The following is a 23182-nucleotide window of genomic DNA, read 5'->3' on the forward strand; positions in this document are numbered from 1 at the left end:
ATTGATTCTTTCTCTCATTCTATTTTGCTAGGTCCTATTCATGACCTATTCCCTCATTTGGACACCTCCCAACTTTCTGTTCTGGACCCACTTTTTCCCTTTTCTTTGCCTATTTTCTACCACCATCACGACTTAGTAGTAGTAGGGACTCCTCCCACTGCTCCTCTTCCTACTAGCACTGTTGCTGCCACTGACACCCCCATCTCTCGGCTCAGCATTGTCTCTTCTCAGCCCCCATCCTTGGAACACTCACCCTGCTACTATTATTGATCTTACTACTACCACTAGTCTGCATTTGCTTTATTGATTCAAGGTTTTCAAATCACTTCGTATACATTCTTTATTTGACCATCACAGTAAACCTGTGAGATATGCACTTGTGCGCATTTTACAGAGAGGAAACAGACTGAGAAAACTTGGGGCACACAACTAGTGAGTGCCTAAGGCAGGATTAGAATTTCTCTTTCTGACTTCCAAATCCCACACTCAATTCATTATCTGATTTAGCTGCCCAGGTGGCCTCATCAGGTCATTGGGTTGAACTCGAATGTCTATACAGATGACTTCCCAGACCTGCAGGTTTGGCCATCCTCTCTCTTCTCAGCTCTAGTCCTAATTCCAGACTGCCTTTGGACAACCTCAGCCATATGTTCAGTAGGCATCTTACTATGCTTATAATATAATTCATCTTCCCCATTAATGCCATCACTCTAACCTTCCCAAATTCTGTTGAGGACATGACCATTTTTGACTTGTCCAAGTTCACCAGTTCACAGTCATTTTTTTCTTTCCACTCTCCCTTACTCCTCCACATCTAATCAGTTGCCAAGTCTTTCTAAGTCTACCTCTATAGCATCTCTGGTATCCATTTCATTTCACTGTATTCCATTCATGTGGGCAGCTGGGTGATTAAGTGGATAGAATTCTGGGCCTCGGAGACTTACTAGCTAGCTGTGTGACCCTAGCAAGTCACTTAATCTCTGTTTGCCTCAGTCTCCTCAACTTTAAAATTAGAATCCTGGAGAAAGAAAGGGCAAATCACTCTAATCTTTGCCAAGGAAATCCCATAAGACGAGGTCACAAAGAGTCAGACATGACTAAATGACTAACAAGCACACTTCATTCAGACTGATTTACTCGCTGTTTCCTGCTCTTGCCACTCAGTCTCCCACCTCTGTCCCTTTGGATAGCCCATCCCCCATGTTTGGAAGGCTCTTTCTCCACCCTCTCCATCTTTGGCTTCTTCCAGGTTACTACTTGGTTTTTACTGATAACATTTAATATCATTTGGGGATTTAATAAGGTCCAGAGCTTGAATTAATCAATCAGAAGAGTCTGCACCTAACAGTCTCTTTGTTCTCTGAAGGAAACTCTGAGAATAACTCTTCTTAAGTGAACAAGGCCAGATGGGACTGACTTAGCATGCTTTATGAGACCCTTAACCAGAGATACTATCTTGAATAATAGAATATTTTCTGTATCTTATGCTTTTTATGGCATGTTAATGATAAATTGAACACAGATATCCTGACACTTTGTCAACTCTCTTATCTTATTGTATTTACAACCTATTCAATTAAGAAGACTCTTTTCTCATAGAGAGAAGCTAAACACATAGAGACCATAAATCTGAGGGACACAGACACCCTTCGATTGTCCTAAAACAGATTTAAGCCTGGTCATTCCTGTAACAATCAGTCAGAGGTTTCCTTCTGGCTCCATGGCCATGTTACCACTAGTTTTAAGGGAATAAACAACATGCATTCAAACTGTTTGCTTTTTTAACCAAACTTTCAGGTTGACATTACTATTCTCACCCTCCTCACATTATCTTGCACTGACTGGTTTAGAAGTTGTGTTCCCTAATGAAATGTAAGCTTCCAATAGGCAGGAGTCATTTTTCAGATTTGTCTTTGTATCCCCAGCCCACTGCCTTGCCCATAGAAGGGCTATAAAAGGGCCTGTTCAATGGAGCTGTAGTGGAAAGATCACTGGATTAGGATTCAGGGCACTTTCCTCCTCCCTGGGCCTTAACTCCTTCCTCAGTAAAATGAATGAGTTGGGCTAGATAATGTCTAAGGCCCTTTCAGCTCTAAATCCCATGAACCTCCTCTGTAAAAAGAGGGTAATGCTTGCACATTCCAGGGTTCCTGGGAGGACAGAGTCAGATAGTGTATGTGCCAACGTGAAGTAAAAAAAAGAGACAGCTGTAGCAGCTTCTGTTGTCACTACCAGCAGCAGTAGCAGCAGCAGCACCTGAGATGCCTGTGTGTGAGAGCTTTGGAGACTAGCCAGGCATGGGCAAGCAAAGGCCTGGATGAGTGTTGTTACCTTTCTCCTTCAGGGTTTATAACCAGCCTCATAGACCCCTTTGCATTTCTTTCCCCCTTTCCCCTTCTCTTTCTTTCACCAGGGAGGTGTGCCCAGTGTCAGCCTATAGCTTTCCCTCTGGGAGCAGAGACTTTCCAATCTAGAAAGTGGCTGAGGAGCCATGGGATCTGAACCAGGGCAGCCAGCTCTCTGAGGAAAGGCTTGACTGAAGCCCCCCTTTTTCTTCCTCCCATTTCCAAAGGGCAGTACAGCTTCCCTTCCACAGGGGTTCCTGATTGCCCTTTGTGCCACTGCTTCAACCAAGGTCCCAAGTCAGCCCCAGAGAATCTCTTCCAATCGACAAGGACTTTCCTTTATGACCTCTTAAGTGCTAGGAGCACTAGGTTGGCTTAAGTTGCAGTCCAAAGCAATTTTCCTGGTCTCAGCCAGTATGTTTTCCATACTTTATGTGGCAGTCTCCTTGATCCCTAATCCTCTTTTTTACAACATAAAATTGTCACACCACATAAGTAATAAATTTTATTAACTGAAAATTTCAAATGATTTCCAGAATTTTGAGGCTATCAATTTTTATAAAGTTTATTTTTTAAACTATGACATTATAATTGCATGGCTCAAAATGAATGATGTTGAGAATTTATTATACCAGATGTTTTAATACTTTTTTTTAATTTTAGGTTCTACAGGTACATTCCTATTAAATGCATGCTGCATAGAAGAATTGAAATGAATGGGAGAAACCATAAAATAAGACAAAACAAAACATAATACAAAAGAAAATGGTCTGGTACTATCTGCAATCCAATTCCATAGTTTGTTCTCTGGATGTGGAAGGCTTTTTGTCTCAGGAGTTCATTGGAAATTTTTTAAGTCCTTGCATTCCAATGAAGTACTCAGTCTAGCAGAAAAATTTCTTTCACACTGTGGTTGTTGCTGTGTACATAGTTCTCCTGGTTCGGCTCCTTTCACTCAGCATCAGTTCATATAAATCCTTCCAGGCCTCTCTGAAGTCTTCCTGTTCTTCATTTCTTCTATCACAATAGTATTCCATTACACTCATATACCACAACTTGTTCAGCCATTCTCCAATTGATGGGCATCCCCTTGATTTCCAGTTTTTGGCTACCACAATGACAGCTGCTATAAATATTTTAATAGTTTTAATTTTTACACACAGATTATCTTCATGCACCAAGGACTGGGAAAATCAGGCTATGTATGTCATGAAATGATGCTGCCTGAGGTTGATGGCGGTTGGATCATACAGACCAGTTTTACCTTGTCTGGCTCATTTTTGTTGACTTGACTTCTTTTTTATATTTAAAAATTGGAAGTAGTTATATGAAAAGGATCCAGTAATTTTGGTAATGGCTTTGCTTCCTGCCATTTCCTCACCTCCCGCTCTAAAGAAAAGGGTCTTATGTCTGTTGGCTGCAGTATTTGATGTCAGTCAGATATATGTGGAGAAGAGCAAGGATTGGGGGGAGGCCCAGATTAGTGGGTGCTGTAGGGGAACCTCAGGAGAGGAGAGAGGCAAAGATGGGGAAAGAGAAAGGTGGCATTAATGTGGGAAGGGTGGGAGATGGGATATTGGAGGAGTCTCCTATCCCTTTGTCTCACTGACCTTTCCTCTGGTAGTATCTCCCCACCCAGTGCCCTGGCGGATCCAGGATATAGTAATAGTCACTGGATAGAAGATGCAGAAGACAGTGAGCAGCCTGAAAACTGTGGGGAGTTTTTGGGAAGAAAAGGATGAAAGGGGTTTTGAAGGGTTGAGGATGCAAGAGGGCCCCCAGTGGGTAATGCAGGTGTGAAGTGGACATTTTCTGCTCCTGATCTCTGTTCATAGTGAACCTGCTGTCTTGTTTGACTTTCCCTATGCCCAGGGACTGTTTTCCTGCCCACCACCTTAACACAGACTCAAGAATGTTCAGAATCCCAAAGACCCAGTGCAAAGAAACAGAATTCCCAAGATATTAAATTAGGCCAGCTTTATTGAGGGGAGATAATAAAAAATGAAGGGTGGTCACAGAGGATGATGGAAACAGGTCTGCTGGACTCATGATGTGTGGGCATGAGCATCACAATGGGGTCCCGGAGGTAATGGGCCACCCCCTTCCAAACCAGCAGAGTCTGGTGAGTTTTTACAGAGTTCTCCGTGTCTAACAGTCAGGCTTTGGGGCAGGGACCAAGGAGGCTGGAGTCTGGTGCTAATTCATGCTAGTAGGGGTAGGAAAGGCTCCTGAGTCATTGGAGGCCAGTTTATTCACAGTCCCTGTGGGCAGAAAAGGAGCTTTGGGCAGTTCCTACTGGTCTCACTGAGGAGGTGACTCTATTTCCCTGTCAGAGGTTTGGAGCTTCCCTGGGGCTTTTTCTTTGACCTGTGTCTGGGAGGCGGTCCTATTCCTTACTCTCTATCTTCTAGGAGCTACACAGGAGAGTGGTGAGGCTCTAGGCAGGGAGATTACTGGCAGAAGATCAGCAATGTGTCTCAGCCCAAGTGCCCACCTCTGGTAAAGACCTACCTGTCCCAGCCCCATGAAGTCTCTGGAAATAGTTGTCATCTGCCCTTGGAAATGAGGCCCGCAGAGCAAATGAGAGAGATGGAAGCAATTGAGAGATCATTTAGAAGAATGATGTCTTCATACACGTATACAGAAACAATGGAATTACAATGTATCAAACTGTATTTAACAATGTATTGGTCACAATGTATTCCAATGCACAATTACAATGTATCAAACTGTATTTAACAATGTATTGATCACAATGTATTCCGATGCACAATTACAATGTATCAAAATTCATTCAGGACTGATGAGAAAACTTAGGCCTGAGATGACCTGAGTCAGTTGTCACACAGCAGGGTGGAGGAAACGGACCTCTCCCTTCCATCAGGTTTCTCCCCTCTTTACAAGGAGGCAGAGCTGACATTCGGTCTTCCTAATTTCACAGAATATTTAAGCTACACTTTATCCCGCCCCAGTTAATGAGAACTCGAGATATTGAAACGTCACTGGGTACTAGCTGGTCTGGTTAGGGAAGATTCCTGTTCTGGGAAAAAACAAACAAACAAACAAATAAAAAACAGGTTTTCTCTTGAAGTCGGGAACTTCCCAGTCCCTGGACAAATCTGAGATTATCCTCTGCCCTGAAATGACCTTGGAGTTTTCTTAGCCCTGAGTTAGGGGAAGTAACCTCTGCGTATGAGGTGCTTAACCGTGTTTGTATCCTGGACCCCTTCTGCTGCATGATAACCACTAGGGACCCCTTTGGGAATAATACTTTTCAATACATCAATAAAACTCCATGTAGGACAAAGAAAGTCAATGACACGGAAATAAAGACATGATTCCCCAGCCCAGCCCTCCATTCAAGTTCATGCACCTGACAGTCCTCCTTGGATCCCTGGAACGAGGGAGGAGTGGGTTCTCGGACCCCGGGTTCAGACTTGATGTCGAGTGAGAAATAAGTCCCTGCCAACCTCTAACTGACTCCTGCTACTGGAGCCCCTCATTGACCCGTGAGACCTGCAACAATGCCCCATCCGCACAGTTAAAATAATCCTAGCCCCGTGTCCAAGCCCTGTCGTCCCGGGAGGGAGTCTGCGATAAGGCTCCTGAGTCCCAACAGGAATGGAGCTCGACTCGGCAACCACGCGTGGGAGCAGGGGTTTTGATATCTCCGGGCTGCTGTAAACTCGTGCGGCTGGGTGGATGTGTGCGGGACGCAGATGCAGGCAGATTTCAGGCAGCTTTCATGTGCTTCCAGCCTCCTGGATCGAAGGTCCTCCTTTCTCTCTCCTGCCCCCTTCCCCAACCTCTCTTCTTCGCCTCCTGAGACAGAGGTGACAAAATTTACAGACGGATTCGGGGGCATGCGTGCCGCGATGTCCACAGTCCCGATCGCCCCGAAATTTCCTTCATCTTTCCAGAAAGAACTCCCTCCCCCGCCGTCTTCCTCTCCTCTCCTCCTTGCAGTTTCCCTTTACGTTCCCGACGCTGCCTCACTCTCAGAATCTCAGCCAGTTGGATGTGTTTTAGAGGTGAGGGACCTCAGGTTCAGAAACAGTAGGTAAGTAGCCCCAGGTCACACACAGCAATGACCTAAAGTCTCCTGCCCACGGAGCGCTCTGTTCTCTTCACCGCTTTCGTGGTTAGAGGAAAGAAGCTTTCTGGTTAGATGAAGAAGGGTGGGAGGTGGGGAGAAAGAGCTGAACGCCTTCCAACTAAGGACTTTCCCAAATCTCCCCTCCGGAGACGAAACCAGGACTGGAATTCTAGATCCTTCTTGTCCTATTCCAGGGGAAGATGAGGACTCAGATGATCAGCAAGCCCCCAGCTGGATCTTGGCAAGTTAAGGCTGTTTCAGCCGACAATTCGCTGAATTTGGCGCCATCTGCTGGCCAAAGGCAATCTTCCGCTTCCCCTCTTCTCTTGGTCAAAGTCCTGTCTATGGAAGGGCATCTTTGGGATTTTGTTTTGGAAGGCAGAAGGGAAAGTAAACGGAGTGGGACCCCACAATGCTTCCCTCCGCATCCTTTCTGCATCCATTTTGCTTCTACAGAAGCTTTACATTTCATGCAATCGAAGTGATCAATTTTATCTTTCCAAATTGCCTCCATGCTTTGGTTAAGAATTCATCCCTTACTGGAGGTTTAAAAATGAATACGTGCTCTCTTCCAGTCGAGAAGTATTCAGTATCCTGGTCGCATGCCTGTTTTGAACTTGTGGATAGTGGCATAAGATGCTGGTCCAAGGCTTATCTCTGTCAGACCACTGTCCTGTTTTCTCAGTAATTCTCAAATATGGAGTTCTGTTCTAGGTCATTTATGTTTTTAAGGTGATCAATCACTGAAATATTGAGTGCTTGTCCGCTAATGAGTTCTCTTAATATCTTGCTAATGTCCACAAATCTGTGGTTTCTCCTTCTCGCTACATGCCTGACCATGCCCTTCTGGTCTATATACACACCTAATAATGGATTTCATGCCACTTCTCGTGACCTAGCTGTTGATTACCCATTGCAGCCATTTTTGTATTGCTTTATTTGTGTTTTTCATTTTTTCCTCCCATCAGATTGCGGTGCTCTATGACTCCTAGGCATGCAGGTCATCAGTAGAAATAAACCTTAATAAGATGGGCAGTTTGTAAACGCTGAAAGCACCACACACTCTCTCCAGTGAAATAGTCTACTCTTCTATTCGCTTCTGCATCCAGCTCATTGTCCATTTGGTGTTCCTATGCAAGAGACTAGCAGAGAGCCTGAATGAACGTACCACACATGAAGAGTCCAGGCAATATTGGGACTTTCTATTGGTTAGAGCAAGTTCTTTGATATTACCATATATTTCCCTTCAGAGACTCTGTAGTGTTGATCCAAGTTGTATGATGTCTTATGGGAATGGAGAGAATTAGAGAATCCTGCCATCCAGGGAGGATTATTCTTTTGTTTGGATTCAAGGCATAACCTTCTCCAGGCTCCTGGCAGATCGGTTCAGTGGAACATAAATAACATTGGAAACCCAGTGATCTGGGTTCTGACCCTGGCATTATTATTTACTATGACTCTATTTACTGAGAGTCAATTTCTTTCACAATAAAAGGAATGGTACAAATGATGTCTGTAACCCCGTCATATGACTAGGTGAGCAAATGTTTGTTTTTGTTTTGGATTTCATTTCATGGCAGTGCTCTACACTTCATTGGAAATTTCTCCATTGTGTCTATCAAAGAATCGTCCCTCTTTTTAATATATGGTGGGAGTTAACTTGTTTGATGAGAGCCTTCAAGGGTACATATAGTTCTACTGAGTGCAATGCTTTAAAGCAATTATTCCCAGGAGATATCATAGAATCTCAAATGCTCTACTTTTCAAATAGTTACCTGACCCAAGATATGTGCTTTGGAGCTATTTTGCAATATCTTGCCCTTTCTCTGTTTTTATAGAATCTGTCCTCTTGGTGTGTAGAGACTATTCTCATAATGATTTTGCAAAGAGGGGACAAGAGGCTGATGGCAGGTTGACAGTGCCCTGGGTCTTCTTCATTGATTGCCTTTATTTATTTGGCATGGTGGTGGTAAAGTGCTCAGAACTTTTCAGTTCTTTGGGAATCTTTCTCAGGTTGAAGGAACTTAATAACTGAGGCTTCCAGGAAAGTGGCACCTTGAGAAGTCACAAGAGAGCCCCAGGAGTCCTTACCTATAGAACCAAACAGGTAACAACTTCTTGTTAATTAATTGAATGATTGATTACAGTATAACTGGTCAGGGAGCTGACTGTAAATATGATAAACAGGAAATGTTTCCTAGCTCCCTCAGAAGAGACTAGGTGACACTTGATTCCTACTGTTGGATAGGGAGGGGTGTGGGAGTTAGGAGCCAGCTATCAGAAGCAGGGCCTAGGGACAAAGAGGAGGGAAGGGAGAAGGGCAGTTTAAAAAGAATAAAGATTTTTAGGTAAGAGCCTTGTGACCAGGAAGAAAACACTCCTGGGAGACAAAGGCAGATGAAGATAAACTAGATTTTTTCCCTTCCGTGAGCTGTCCCCATTCCAATTCCAGCTGACTGAGATGGAAGGCTTCCATGCTGAGCTCAGTCTGTGGTCTGAATGACTCACAGGGCACTTTGTCCTACTGAGGACTCATTGTCCAGGGTCTGGTGGCAGATTTATTTCCCATCAGTGCCCTCAAGCCCTCTTGATCTTAGTCAGACTGTCCCATTCACCATTCCTCCACCAAGAAGCAGAGGACCTGAGGTCAAATCTCCTTCTGCTACTGATGTTAGGATTTGGGCAGGTCCTATCACTTTTCTGGGCCTCATCTTCTGGACTTGTAAAGAAGGGTTTTCATTGCTAAACTCCCTGTAACAAGTTCAGTGTCCTGTAGGATCCACAGGGCATCATGGGCAGAAAAATGAGAAGACTTTTCTTCTAAAAGGGCAAAGCCCTCCCTCATACTAAGTGAGGGTAAAGGGCAGAGGTCCATTTCACTGAGGAAAGCAATTGTTCCCGGAGGCAGGAAAGTGCCTGATTTCCCCTTTAGACAAGTCTCCAAGCCTGCTTGCTATCCTCCATCCAAATTGTTAATAAATGAGGAATATTTCCCACTCCCATGAAAAGAAATCATTCTTCATCCCATGAGTCCATATCCTGTACTTTCCCACCTCTATACCCTTGTCCATACCATTCCATTTGCCCTGAATGCCCTTCCATCACTAACTCAGTAAAAATCCCATTCATTCTATTAGACCCTGCTCAACAAATGTTTTCTCTTCCAAGATGACTCAACACAGCACTTCCTTTGGAAAAGATTATTCCATCTACAGGCCTCCAATAGCACTTTGTGGACACTTCTGTTTGCTGTATTAAGGCTGCTTGTGTGTTAGAGTGATTCACTAACTAGATTGGGGGCAGGGCCCAGGCTGCACTTACTTGCTTACTTCTGCCCCCACCCAAGCTCTCCATAGGGTAGGGGCTCTTGGATTACCCTGACCGTGAAGAAATCTCCTGAACATTAGAAGGAGCTCCATCCTCTGGGTCCTGGGTGAGCCCCAGGGCTACCTAACCCTTGGCTTTCCATAGGGAGGGGGTTCTTGGTCTATACTGACCAGGAGGAGAGCTCCTAGGCATTGAGAGGAGCTCCATCCTCTGGGTTCTTGGCAAGCCCTTGGTTGCTCCTCCCCCAGCTCCTGAATGCTGGCAGCCACCCTGCTTCTTCCTGCCCATCTTCCCCAGGCCCTGGATCCAAGGATAAAGCTCCTAGCCCCCAAGCACCACTGACCCAGAGCCATCTGTTCCCTCACAAGTATCCAGGGAAGCAGTCAGCATGATGACTGATGATTCTCAGATACATCCTCTCCCCCCACTCCACTATAAGATCTACCTTCCCCAGGACACAATTCCTGCAGACTCAGTTTCCCCTGCCCATGCCGGATTCCTCCTCAGACATAGTTTCCCTTTACTCTTACCCTACCTCCCTTCCCAGTGGTCCCAACATTCCCAAGTAGAGCAGATGTGAAACAGCTTGGGAGCCTCTTCTAGAAACTACTGCCCAGAGGGACCCACCCTCACCACACTTATCCTTCCTCTGCATCCTGAGTTCAACGGGCAGGTACTAACAAGAGTTCCTTCACTTGCCACCTCCAGGCTCTCAGGCTCAGCCAGATCCCATGTCTGAACCTTTGCCTCCATCCCCTTAGGTTCTGTCAGAAATACTCATTTTTACTCCCCCTGCCCTACCCCCCTCCATCTTCTAGGAAATAGATGGGGGGGGGGGGGTGAGCTTGATCAGGGAGATTGCTGACAGCAGGTGAGCAGCATGTATCACCACAAACGAGGCTCAGAGAGATCCATTTATTCTGGTCTTCCCTATAGGAAGAGAATGCAATGAGTTTCTAGTTTGTGACAATGCCAGAGATGGTTTATGTTTCTATATTTGCTTGTATTTCTTTCTCCCCTGTGGTATCCTTCCTTGACAAAGAAGACCATGCCATCAGAGAAATAATGACATGACTTGCACTTGACTTTGTTTTGAGTGAGGGAGGGCTGTGCAGGTCACCAGCCTCTCTTCCCCTCCAGACCCATCTGAATCCAGTGACCAGATATTCATCGGGATGACTGAAGATGACCCAGAATGAGGCAATTGGGGTTAAGTGACTTGCCCAAGGTCACACAGCTAGTGAGTGTCAAGTGTCTGAGGTGAGATTTGAACTCAGGTTCTCCTGACTCCTGCACTGGTGCTTTATCCACTGCACCACCTAGCTGCCCATTCCCAGGGGTAATGTACCAGAAAAAAGACTTCTCAATTCTAAGTACTGTCTCTATTTGTTTAGTATTACTCCTGAAGTGGCTATCAGAAAATATTACAAATCAAAAGTATTCAATAGCTGAGGAAAGAAGAAAAGGGAAAGGGAAAGAAGAAAGTGAAAGATGTACCCAACTGAATGAAGAATTCCAGAAAGTAGCAAGGAGATATAAGAAGCAGTTCAGGTTTTTCCTAGGATATTTTGTGTTTGTCAATCATTTCTTAAAAAGGACCATGACATCAAGGAACGAGGACATGACTTGCAGTTGAAATGCCAGATGAATCATATAGATAATATGTTCTCTGGGAGTTTAGAGGAAGTGCAATGTAGATGGGATATTTGAGGAACTGTAGGAGCTGGACTGTGAATAGAAGGGAGACAACTTATACTAGAGAAGAGAGATCATCTCAGGAAGTTGTACGAACCAACTCACAAGCTGGTTCAATGGCTGACTGAGTGAATGAATGAATGAACAAATGAAGAAACATTTAGGAAGTCAAGGACCATTCTAAGCCCTGGGGATACAAATAGGAAAGAAGCAGTCCCTCTTCTTGATAATTTCATGAAAGATGATGTCTAGGCTCTTCTTTTGATCATGGCTTTCAAGTAGTCCCATAATTTTTAAATTGTCTCTCCTGGATCTATTTTCCAGGTCAGTTGTTTTTCCAATGAGATATTTCACATTATCTTCCATTTTTCCATTCTTCTCGCTTTGTTCTGTGATTTCTTACTTTCTCATAAAGTCCTTAGCCTCCATCTGTGCCATTCTAATTTTGAAAGAACTATTTTCTTCAGTGAGCTTTTGAATCTCCTTTTCCATTTGGCTAATTCTGCTTTTGAAAGCATTCTTCTCCTCATTGGCTTTTTGAACCTCTTTTGCCAATTGAGTTAGGCTAGTTTTCAAGGTGTTATTTTCTTCAACATTTTTTTGGGTCTCCCTTAGCAGGGAGCTGATCTGCTGTTCATGCTTTGACTTCATGTCTCTCATTTCTCTTCCCAGCTTTTCCTCTACCTCTCTAACTTGATTTTCAAAATTCTTTTTGAGCTCTTCCATGGCCTGAGCCCATTGGGTGGGCTGGGACACAGAAGCCTTGATTTCTGTGTCTTTGCCTGATGGTAAGCATTGTTCTTCCTCATCAGAAAGGAAGGGAGGAAATGCCTGTTCACCAAGAAAGTAACCTTCTATAGTCTTATTTCTTTTCCCTTTTCTGGGCATTTTCCCAGCCAGTGACTTGACCTCTGAATATTTTCCTCACACCCACCTCGCCTCCTGATCCTCCCAGCCAGCGTTTGGGGTCTGAGATTCAAATGCTGCTTCCAGCCTTAGGGCTTTTGGCGGGGGCAGGGCTGCTATTCAGTGTGAGATTAAGATCAGGTGGTCAGGTTGGGGCAGGGCCACCTCTCAGGCTCAGTTCCCTCAGGGGGTTTATGCACAGACCTTCCACAATGGATCCAGGCTCCTGCTCCCTTGGGGAGCCCCGGTCTGCAGCCGCCTCTCAGCTTCTACCTCCCGGGGGGGCCTGAGCTATGGGGGCACCCCACTCCCCTCTCGACACACCAAAGAGACTCTCTCACCGACCCCAGTCACCTGTGGGTGGAGGGACTTGTGCGGCCGCTGGAGAACCCGTCCCTGAAGGCTGCTCGGATCTTTTCTTCTTGGTGCCGCGTTGCAGGTCTGCACTCAGCTCCCAGTCCCGGTGCCCAGTCCACAGAGGAAGGACCCCCTGCGAGAGGTTTGCAGGTCTCTCCGGAACAGAAATCTCCCTTGCTCCAATGTTCCGTGACCTCTGGGTGCAGAATTCGCCATGAGTTACTTCCCTGTAGCCGTTCTATGGGTTGTGGGTTCGGAGCTATGTGTATGTGCGTCTTTCTACTCCGCCATCTTGACTCCGCCCCCCAGCAGTCCCTCTTCTCAAAGAAGTTTACAATCCAAAAGGCGTGATGACATATGGGGGGCAGGGGGTGATGGCTAGATAAGGGAGTTTTGGCCTGGAAAGTCAGAGGAATGATGGGTGGAGCCTTGTGGCAATTCAAGTGATTTCCAGGAAAGGTGGTGAGAGCAAACTGATATCCTGCTGCCTGACATATTTATTCAATTTAAACTGAGCCCAAAGGTGGTCTAGGAAGGCTGTACTGACCCTCCTCTTTCTTCAACTCTCTTTCTTACTCACACCATTTCCACTTTCTCTTTGCACTGCATTCATTCTCATCCTTCTCAGGGGTACATGTGGAGTCTTTGGTCAGGTGTGTCTCTTGTTGCTCTGGTATGCAGCTATCTGCAAGGGGAATCAATCCAAAGAAGGTTGGACAGAAATGCAGACTATTTTGAAAAGAACTATTGCAAGAGGAGATATGTGTAAATGATATAAAAACAGTAAATACTATCCATCTTTTCTTGATTCCACAAGAGACTCTGCAATCTTCCACTCATCTTGATCTCGGTCTGAATTACTCTACTCAATCCTTAATGAGATTGGGAAGGCTATCTGCCCTTGGGGGATCACAAATCCTAGAAAGACCTGAGATATGTCTTGTAAGTGGAGAAAAGAAGATCAGGTGTGGTTCATTGCTCTGAAGGCATCCCAAACCAAACATCCTTTCATGCTCGGGCATCTGGCTCCCTCGTCACAGAACAGTTGGACAACAGGAACAGAATGCTATGTCCAATACTAATTTTTGTGAGTTCCATTACTTTAATTTCTGAATCAAATCCAGGTCCATGTCTTTCTCCCCTAAGGTCCTTCCTAGGAAAAAGTGTCCAAGATCACCTGGCTAAATCATTGGATCTTTCCATATATAAATGGAAAACTCTGACTCTGAAACCAGTTTCTACCCTGAACCACCCGTAGGGAACTTCACCATGTAACACTGTCTATAATGTTAATGATGGGAAGAAACATTGAAATGACTTCCATCTGGTAGAAATGCCTCCCATGTTCCTTGTGAGCCTCTATGCCTCATATAGTACCATCCTGTTTGGACTTTGACTGGGGTAACGTCAGCAGAAACAAAATGTTTCTCCCTTTCTTTATCTCTCAACTTGTGTATTTTGGATCCTCTGTCTAGTTAAGACAACAAAGCAACCATTCCTTTAGAAAAAGTAGACCCTTTAGGATATGAAGTTTCATATCTCTTGTTCCAGAGAACTTGAGAGGATCAGAAAATATCCAGAGAGACCTTTGGTGGTTTCTATGACAATCCCCTACTTTCCTGATTTTCTGAGATAAATGAAGTTGATAAGGGCTCCTCCAACTCAAAATCTAGCTGGGATGCCCCAGCCCAAGAATGTCAACTGAATTATTGCCCTTAAACCCTGGACCAGACTTACCTTTCTAGGGAGTTTGGCTCCACTTCTTGGATTGAGAGAGTTCCAACTGTTCTGATGCATTGTGGGGATAGTAGTTGTATTGAGGGAGACCAAGCAAGAGCATTATATATGACACCCTCTCCAGGGGGTGAGAAAAATGTCTAAGGATTGAGTTTGCATCATTGAACACAGGACTCACACTTAATGTTCTCAGTCTTACAACAAGGAAATGTGTGAATGCAGAGTCTCTTTTTCCACCTAGACAAAAAGTAGGTGTTTGTATGGGGAAAAACACAAGAACGAGAGAGGTAGCCAAGTCATGTGGCCAAGACGAGGAGAGTACATAGCTAGTATATGGTTTCATGACCTGTCCTAGGAGTTCCCACATTGCTGAGAAATTGATACTTGTGCTACAAATTTACCTGTTTCTCTTCAGGTCAAAAATTTGCCGGGTATAAAAAGTACATGGAATGACCGTATGAACTAATGCCATGTGAGTTAACCTAAATATAGACATACACACACACACACACACATACATACACACATTTGTGTGTGTATATATATGTATGTGTGTGTGTGTATATATGTATGTATATATACACAAATATGTTATACAGATAGTCATAAACATGTTCAGGGTACCAAATCTGGGCGGGGCGATTGATCCATGAATGTTACATTTTACATTGTCCTTTCCCCAAAAACCATTTTTTGTCCCATTACAAAAACTTACTGTCTTCCTCCAAAGTCATGTATTTCCTGCAATATGACATGATTCACTGAATCCCTTCGTTGTAATTTCTGCATTGAAACAGTCACAGACTTGTCTGTCTTGTGAAGGGACTTGAGCATAGAATCAAACTTTGTCAGTTTGGACAATTAAAAGAGTCACTAGGTACAAAGCAGAAATAGGTAAATTTGCCCTTGATTAGATGCAACTGGGAATAAAATACGTCCAATCCGTCAAAGGGTCTTGGGAGAAGAACAGGACAATGTGGATCACAAGCCATATCATTCCCTTTATTTCATTTCCAAGGAAGAACGTACTAACAATACACTGGAGTCAGCATCCTAGTCAGCACTTCCCTCTAAACTTCACTGCTATTTTAGTCCTGCCCAGAGAAGCTGAGCTCCACGTCACGATGGGGCTTATCCAAGGGACAGTTTTTTCCAACTTCTATTCTAAAGGTGATGTCTCTTTCAAGGGACTGTAGATGTTGACCTAAAAGGAATGAGGGAAATATAGGATCATTTCCTCCTTTCAGATTAGGGTTAGGGTTATGTTAGGCACAGAAAAGGGTTAGCCCTACAGGTCCTGTTGTGCATATGGAGAGTTTTCTTCATCATCATCATCAAAAGTAATAATAACAGTGGCTAGCTCTTACACTGCGTTTTAAAGTTTGCAAAAGCCTTTAGGCAAAGTGCCAAGTAAAGTCTCAGAAGACTGGAAGGGTTGAAGGGCCCAAGTTCTCAAGAGCTTTAAATGACAAAGACCTTCATACTTCATCCGAGGGTGATAGCTCCTTATTACTGGAGTTTATTAATATGTTGTTGTTCAGTCATTTCAGTCGCAGCCAACTCTTTGTGACCCCATGTGGGGTTCTCTTGGCAATGATACTTGACTGGTTTGGCATGTCCTTATCCAGCTCATTTTACAGATGGGGAAACTGAGGCAAACAGGGTTAAGTGACTTGCCCAGGGTCACATAGCTAATAAGCATTATGAGCTCTCTCCACTGTGCCACCTAGCTCTGTCTCATGGAATATATAGGCTACCACAACCACCACAACAGAAATATTCAGGAATGCAAGAGGAACCATAGCTGCCAACTGTGGTTTTGGGGAGAGTTTTTTTAATGAAAGGAGTAAAGAGGATCACAAAACCTTAAAAAAAATTTAAAATCTCTTGCAGGAACAAAATCAATGCAATTATAATGAAAACAAAAACTATCATTAGAAACATATTTTCACATAAACGTCCCTATAAATAGATATCCAAGACTGACAATATGCTGAGTCAGCAAATATTTTAGTATCTGCTGGGTACCGCGCACTGGGGTACCATGCACTGTCTCTCTCTTTCTCTCTCTGTCTGTCTCTCACTGTCTCTCTGTCTCTCTGTCTCTCTGTCTCTGTCTCCCTGTGTCTCTCTCTCTGTCTGTCTGTCTGTTTCTCTCTCTCTTTCTCTCTCTCTCTCTCTCTCTCTCTCTCTCTCTCTCTCTCTCTCTCTCTCTCTCTCTCTCTCTCTGTCTCTCCCTCTCTTTCTCTGTGCCTCGACAGGTGAAGAGAAATCAGGAATGAAGACACAGTGACTGTGAAGTGCAGCCCCACACTCAGTTCATTTAAGTGATAAGGAAGTTAGTATCCAATGAAACACTGGGGTCCCCCACTCTGATGTGAAAACAGCACCAATAACCCCATCCCCTCTCCCAGTTACTCCCAGTTGGAATCTTCCTGAGCTATAACATAAGTAGATGAAAATGCACCTTTTGATCAAATAGTAATGCATGTTATCACTGTAATGGAAGCAATTAAAATAGATTCCATCATCAGCAGATTAATCAGCATCTCTAGGGATTGTAGATAGGTGTTGGCAACAATGCTGATTATCTTATTTTAACTTCTTCCAACTAACCAGGAATTAAACTTGGCTTCTTCTGAAGAAACAGTTGTTCTGTGCCAATATCTTCAGCTGGTCTTATGTCTTAAGGCCATCAGTATCAGGTGAAAGAACGAAGTTGAAAAAAATTGAATCTTCTTCTTTTTCCCCACCTTTGTTCTAGTCTAAAACGATTAGGGGGCTTGCCTCTCTGAGAAAGTCAACCTACCCCCTTTGGCCCTTAGTCTTACTCCCTCGCAACTCCCCAAAATCGTTGCTTCATTGATGACCTCCCCTTTCCTTCTTCACATCCTAACAACACTCAGCTTCAATGTATCCATCTCTCCAGACTCCTTCTTTAACACCTGTAAATATGCACAGGTCTCCCTTATCTCAAAAGAAAACCTCTTCATTCATTGTTAATTGTATGAAAAAGTTAGTCAGTATTCGCTGCCTCCATTCCTTCACGATCCAGGCCCTCCATAGCCCTAACCTGATGCACTCTGGCTTTCATCTCCCCACCACTAAATGGAAAGTGCTCCCTTCAAATTCACCTAGAAATCTTGATTGAAAAATTCTTATTTTGTCACCTTGTCACCTTTCTTACTTGTCACCTTTCTCCATCAGTAAGATGTGGTGGACAGCACCATCCTTGGACCCTTCAGTGTTTCTAGGCTAAAATTCAAGCTTTTCTTTTTGGCTATAAAGGTTTAAAACAAAATCTTATTCTTCACTTTGGTTTTTATATATTTTCCCACTTGTCTTTTCCCCACATGCCTTCCCATTTCAACTTCCTTTTCCGGAGAGCAAATCCACATAACAAGGAATAAAAAAGAAGTGAAAGTTTAGTAAAACAAATACATTGAAAAAGTTTGAGATTACAAGTAGGATTCCACATTGATCATGTGCTACCTCTTCAAAGAAGGGGGAGGCAACTTCTCCTATCTCATCTTTGGGGTCAGACTTGGTCACCCTTGCTTTACCTCTGATCTTATGGGAAATATCATCAGCATTTCTTCATTGTATACAATGTATATAATATTGGTTCTCTTAGTCCTGTTTCAAAAAGGACCATTTCTTCTCCAGAGCACTCCTACTATGAAAGAGGAAAATGAATGCACTCTGTGGTCACAGATCTGTCAGTCATCTCCTTCAAGTCATTGGACAGAGGATCCTATAGATCTCCTTGTCCCACCTGCTGAATAATCCTAGCATACCATTATCACCCACCCCAGATTCTCATAGCTCTTACATACTGAGCCCTTAAACATTTACCCTTCTTTCTCACAAGTTCATTTCCTGGCTTACAATCTTTCTCTTCTTCATCAATATATTGATACTCCTTCAAAGATCCTAAATTTCCAATTCCCCAATTTACACAAACCCCTGTGACCTACCCTTTTACTCCCTCTCAGCTACAACACAAAGGTCGTCATAACTTTGTTCTTGCCATCACTCATGAGCGTTTTATTTTCATGATGAAGAATTTTGAGCTTCCTTTACCTATCCATTTCACCGTGTGCATAATTTTTTTACTAAGCCTTCTCTTCATCCTCAATATAACCTCTAACCTCACCTTCCAGCTGGATTTTCTCAGGTCAGAACCTCTCCTATGGCTACCTTCTCCTCCTTTCCCAATCTTGACCCAGTTACCTGTGCCCTATCCTCTGCACTTTAATCCTTTGCTCATTTACCATCCATCACATGTTGCCACATACCAACTTTGGATGACTCCTGGCATTCGCTCTCTTAACTTTTACTCATATGCTGCTGAACAGAAGTGGAAGGATTCATGGTGCTTGTCTTGCCACAAATCTATACCAGCTTAATAGTATAAATCCTCCTCCTCCTCCACTCCATCTATTCTATCATTAGTTTGCATCGTCTCATGTATATGTGCTGTCTCCCCTATCAGAATGTGAGTTTCTTAAGGACAAGGACTATTTCTAATCTTCCTTTCTATCCCAAGTTACAAGTTAGCACTGTGTCTGGCCTGTAGTCAGCTGATGATAAATCCTTCTTGATTGGGTAACCAATTATGCACGTTCAATGTCTGTTGAATTGAAGCATCTCAGATGGGATTAGCAACAGAACAGATCTCATGAAACCTGCGTACAGACCAAGGGACACTCACCAGCACATAGAAATCTATCTTGTCCTACAGGAAAATGTGTGTGTTCATCCTTCGTTGCTGAAGAAGAACATGCCATCAGAGAAATGATGACATGACTTACACTTGACTTTGTTTTGAGTGAAGGAGGCCTGTACAGGTCACCAGCCTCACTTCTCCTCCAGAGTCATCTGAATCCAGTGACCAGATATTCATCAGAATGACTGGAGATGACCCAGGATGAGGCAACTGCGTTAAGTGATGTGCCCAAGGTCACACAGCTAGTGAGTGTCAAGTGTCTGAGGTGAGATTTGAACTCAGGTCCTCCTGACTCCTGCACTAGTGCACTAGTGTAATAGTGCTTCACTTAGTTGCCCCTACAGGAAAATAAAGGAAGCGGGGATGAGAGAAGGGAGAGGTGTGATAGAAGGGAAGGCAGATTGGGGGAAGTGGTCATCAGAATGCATGCTGTCTTGGGGAGGGTGGAAGGGAGAGATGGGGAGAAATTTTGGAACTCAAAATCTTATGGAAGTGAATGTTGAAAACTAAAACTAAATTAATTAATTACATTTTTTAAATATTTAAAATATAAAAATATTTTATTTAATTATATATGTATAATTTAGGGTTACATTGGCACAGGACTGCCCAGCATGGAGTGCCCACATCAGAGAAGGTGCTGTGCTCTATGAGCAAAGCAGAATTGAAGTAGCTCAAAAGAAAAGCGAGATGTGTAAATTTAGAGAATCCACCCAAATGCTCACTTGAACTCTTTTGTGCCTGACCTGTGGTACAGCCTTCCAAGCTTGTACTGATCTGATCAGCCACACTCAGACACACTGTGACGCCACCCTAACATAGTGACGTCATTTTGGCCCTCTTCTAGAATGAAGATACACTGTACATGTTCTTGTGCTTCTACTTATCCCTCTCTGTATTAGTTCATACATGAAAAAGGGCACAAACTAGATAAGAAAAGCCAAAGCGATTGAAGGCAGTTGGTCCAGCATCACATACACTCAAGAACACAAAGGGACAGGTGAAGGACTCCCCTTTATACAAGCACTACAGAGAGAACTGGAAAGCCATTTGGGAAAAGTCAGGTTAAGACTTGGCACTCAAAATGGAGACTGTACCTGAGCATAAAAGTCAGTGGTTAAAAGATTTAGGAAGGAAGATGAAGGAGAAGGAAAGAGAACGTCTAGCTTGACACATTCATGCCTTCTAAAAGCAGATGCAGAGCATGGAGCACCCTAAATCATGGGTGGGAAATCCAAGAAACCACACAGAGAGGCATTGTTCCAGACAGAGAGGGTTCTGTGTACCCTGGGGAAGGGATATGACCATGAGAGGCTTGGCTGAGCATGTTAACTCAGGGAAAGGCTTACTGCTCAACTTGGGCTTGGACATTTAGGGTAGACTGAGGGGATCTCCCTCCCTGGCAGATCCAGGGTCAGAGCCTGGTAATGAGTCAAAGGCTCGAACACATTCAAAACAAGCACCAACTTGTGGTTCCAATCCCAGGAGCAGTGTGGTATCTCAGGTCTCTTCCAGCCCTGTCTGAAGCCTACAGAAGAATAACCAGGGAAAAAGTCTTACACGAAAGGGGACTCTAAAGTTCTGTCACTTTCTAGCAGTATAGCTTTCCAGCTGGCTTATAGTGGTAAATCCATCAGTAATCTCAACATGGGCCAATACCACAGATGTATTGCTCAGACTCAAACATAGTTCAAAAATTTGCAGATCTATGATAGGCGGTATGGGGAAGGATAGGGAATCAGATCATCCTGGGTGCACTGAACACTTACAGGTCCCTGAAGTAAGTTTTCCCTGAGATCCTGGAATAACATACAACTCAAAACCTCAAGAAAGCAGCAACAAGGTTATTCTGGACTTGCCCTTCAGAATGCGGAGAAAGCCTGGCCCTGACATCAGGTCGAGGGTCAGGAAGGAGACTGCAAGAATAAGCAGACAAGAAAGGATCCCACCACAAAGTTTACCTTGGGGAAAAAGATGCTCAAGACACAAACTCAGAAGAAGAAAATGACTTCAAAACATCAACACACAAAGCCTCAAAGAAAAGCACAGAGTGGGCAGAATTCAACTAGGATTTCTGGAAGACAGCAAATAAGAGATAAAAGAGTAAGAAAAAGCTAGAGATGATATTTTTCATTGTGGAAAAAATTGGAATTGAACTTACAGCTGTGGAAGAAAGAATTAGAAGTGGAATAAAGGGCTTGTCACAACTAAATTTTAACAGAAGGGTAGAGGCAGATCTCTGAGCAAGATGACATCTATTAGCAGGGAATGCTACCTATCAATAAATAGGTCAATGACTTGCCTCCACTTATGCCAGAGGCCTGGAGAAAAAGAACACTTCCCTTTTTGTGGGTTTTGGGGAGCACAGAAGAAAGAGCAGAGCAGGGTAGGTGACATCGTGGGGTTAACGCCTAGTTACAATGCTGAGGCCAGGGAACAACCTGATTGGTTGAAAGTTGATAATGGAGGTGAGCAACAACTCTCCTTCTCCTCCTGTGGGATTAAAGGTGCCCATGGCCTGAGTCCAGGTGCAGGATAGAGGCCCAGACATTGGAACGGTAAACCAGATATCTTGGAAGGACAACTTGGTGGCATAAAGATGTAAGGCCCAAACCCCCTTGCTTTCTTATCCATTTCCCAAAGCTAGAAAAATTCCTCGAGCAGGAGAGCTGGACTCTTCAGCTTAACCTAGTACAGACCAGCTGAACTCTAAACCAAGTTTAGAGACAAAGAAACCATAACTTAGGCAATTACAGGATGAAAGTAGTTTCAGCACAAAATCAATAAATTGTAAATAGGATCAATAAGAAATGACATAGAATTCATCTTAATCTTCACAGGCTTGCCCCCAAAGTGGCAGAACCTTGTCCACACAACAAATATATGGAAAACTAGAATGGACCAAACATTATCCAATGACTCCATGTCATAACGAGCAAGATCCAAATGAAAGCAAAAGACTGGACAACAGGAGAAACTGTAAAGAAAACTTATTGTCCTGAACATCATATCAAGGACAGAGAATTTAAGAATCATTAAAACCATGGCCCTAAATCGTAATTCAAGGAAACATTAAAAAAAAACTATTGGATGTCGTTAGAACTAGAGCTCAAAATGGAAATAAAAAGAACCTAAAAGAACCCATCTCTGGAAAGAACTCCAAATAAAAACTCCCAGGATCCTCCTAGCCCAAATCCAGAGCTTAAAGTCAAAGAAAAAAAAAATACTGCAAGCGTCCAGAAAGAAAGACTTACCAAGGAGCAGACAGCTGAGAACATTACAAAAGACAAAGGCTTCTGAGGAGGGGGAAGGTGAGGGACAAGCATCTCCCATAAACCAGATGAAGCAGAAGTCTGTGCAACAGAGGAGCGTCTGGTGGGAGAAGAATCTGACAACAGAACAGCAATCTCACTTGAACGGATCAAAGGAGAGACTGCAGAGGGCAAGGGATGAGAGATGCTCCCTACTTCCTGATGGAGATTAAAGATTCAGAGAACAGAATCTTATACATATATACATACATTTTTTGGGTTTTGGGGGGAATAAACTATTGTACAAAGCTGCAATGCTGCCCTTGAGCATACGAGTTTATAACAGAGGTTTTGTTTTCCTTTATCTCTCAATTTAAGAATGCTGAGCAGGGTAAGTGGAGGTTTTCCTGAGTGAAAAAATATTTATTTGAAAAAATCAGAAGAAAATCCATTCACTTAACTTCCACAACTGTGTCAAGGAGCATTCTTAATCCAAGATTGGAGACTTTAAAAAAAATAGATAATCCTAACCACATAAAATTTAAAAGTTTTCACTAAAACAAATGGAGATCAAATATGAAAAGTTGTTGAATAACACATATGTCAAATAATAAATCAAATCTGAGCAAAATAAGTCCTTTATATCCATACAGAGAGAGGCCTACACCAATGTGAACCAAAAGCCATTGCCAACAGATGAGTGCTGAAAGGATGTGAAAGTTACTAAAGTCCTGGCAAC

Source organism: Notamacropus eugenii, chromosome 5 (genome assembly GCF_028372415.1).
Source record: "Notamacropus eugenii isolate mMacEug1 chromosome 5, mMacEug1.pri_v2, whole genome shotgun sequence".
Classification (NCBI taxonomy): domain Eukaryota; kingdom Metazoa; phylum Chordata; class Mammalia; order Diprotodontia; family Macropodidae; genus Notamacropus; species Notamacropus eugenii.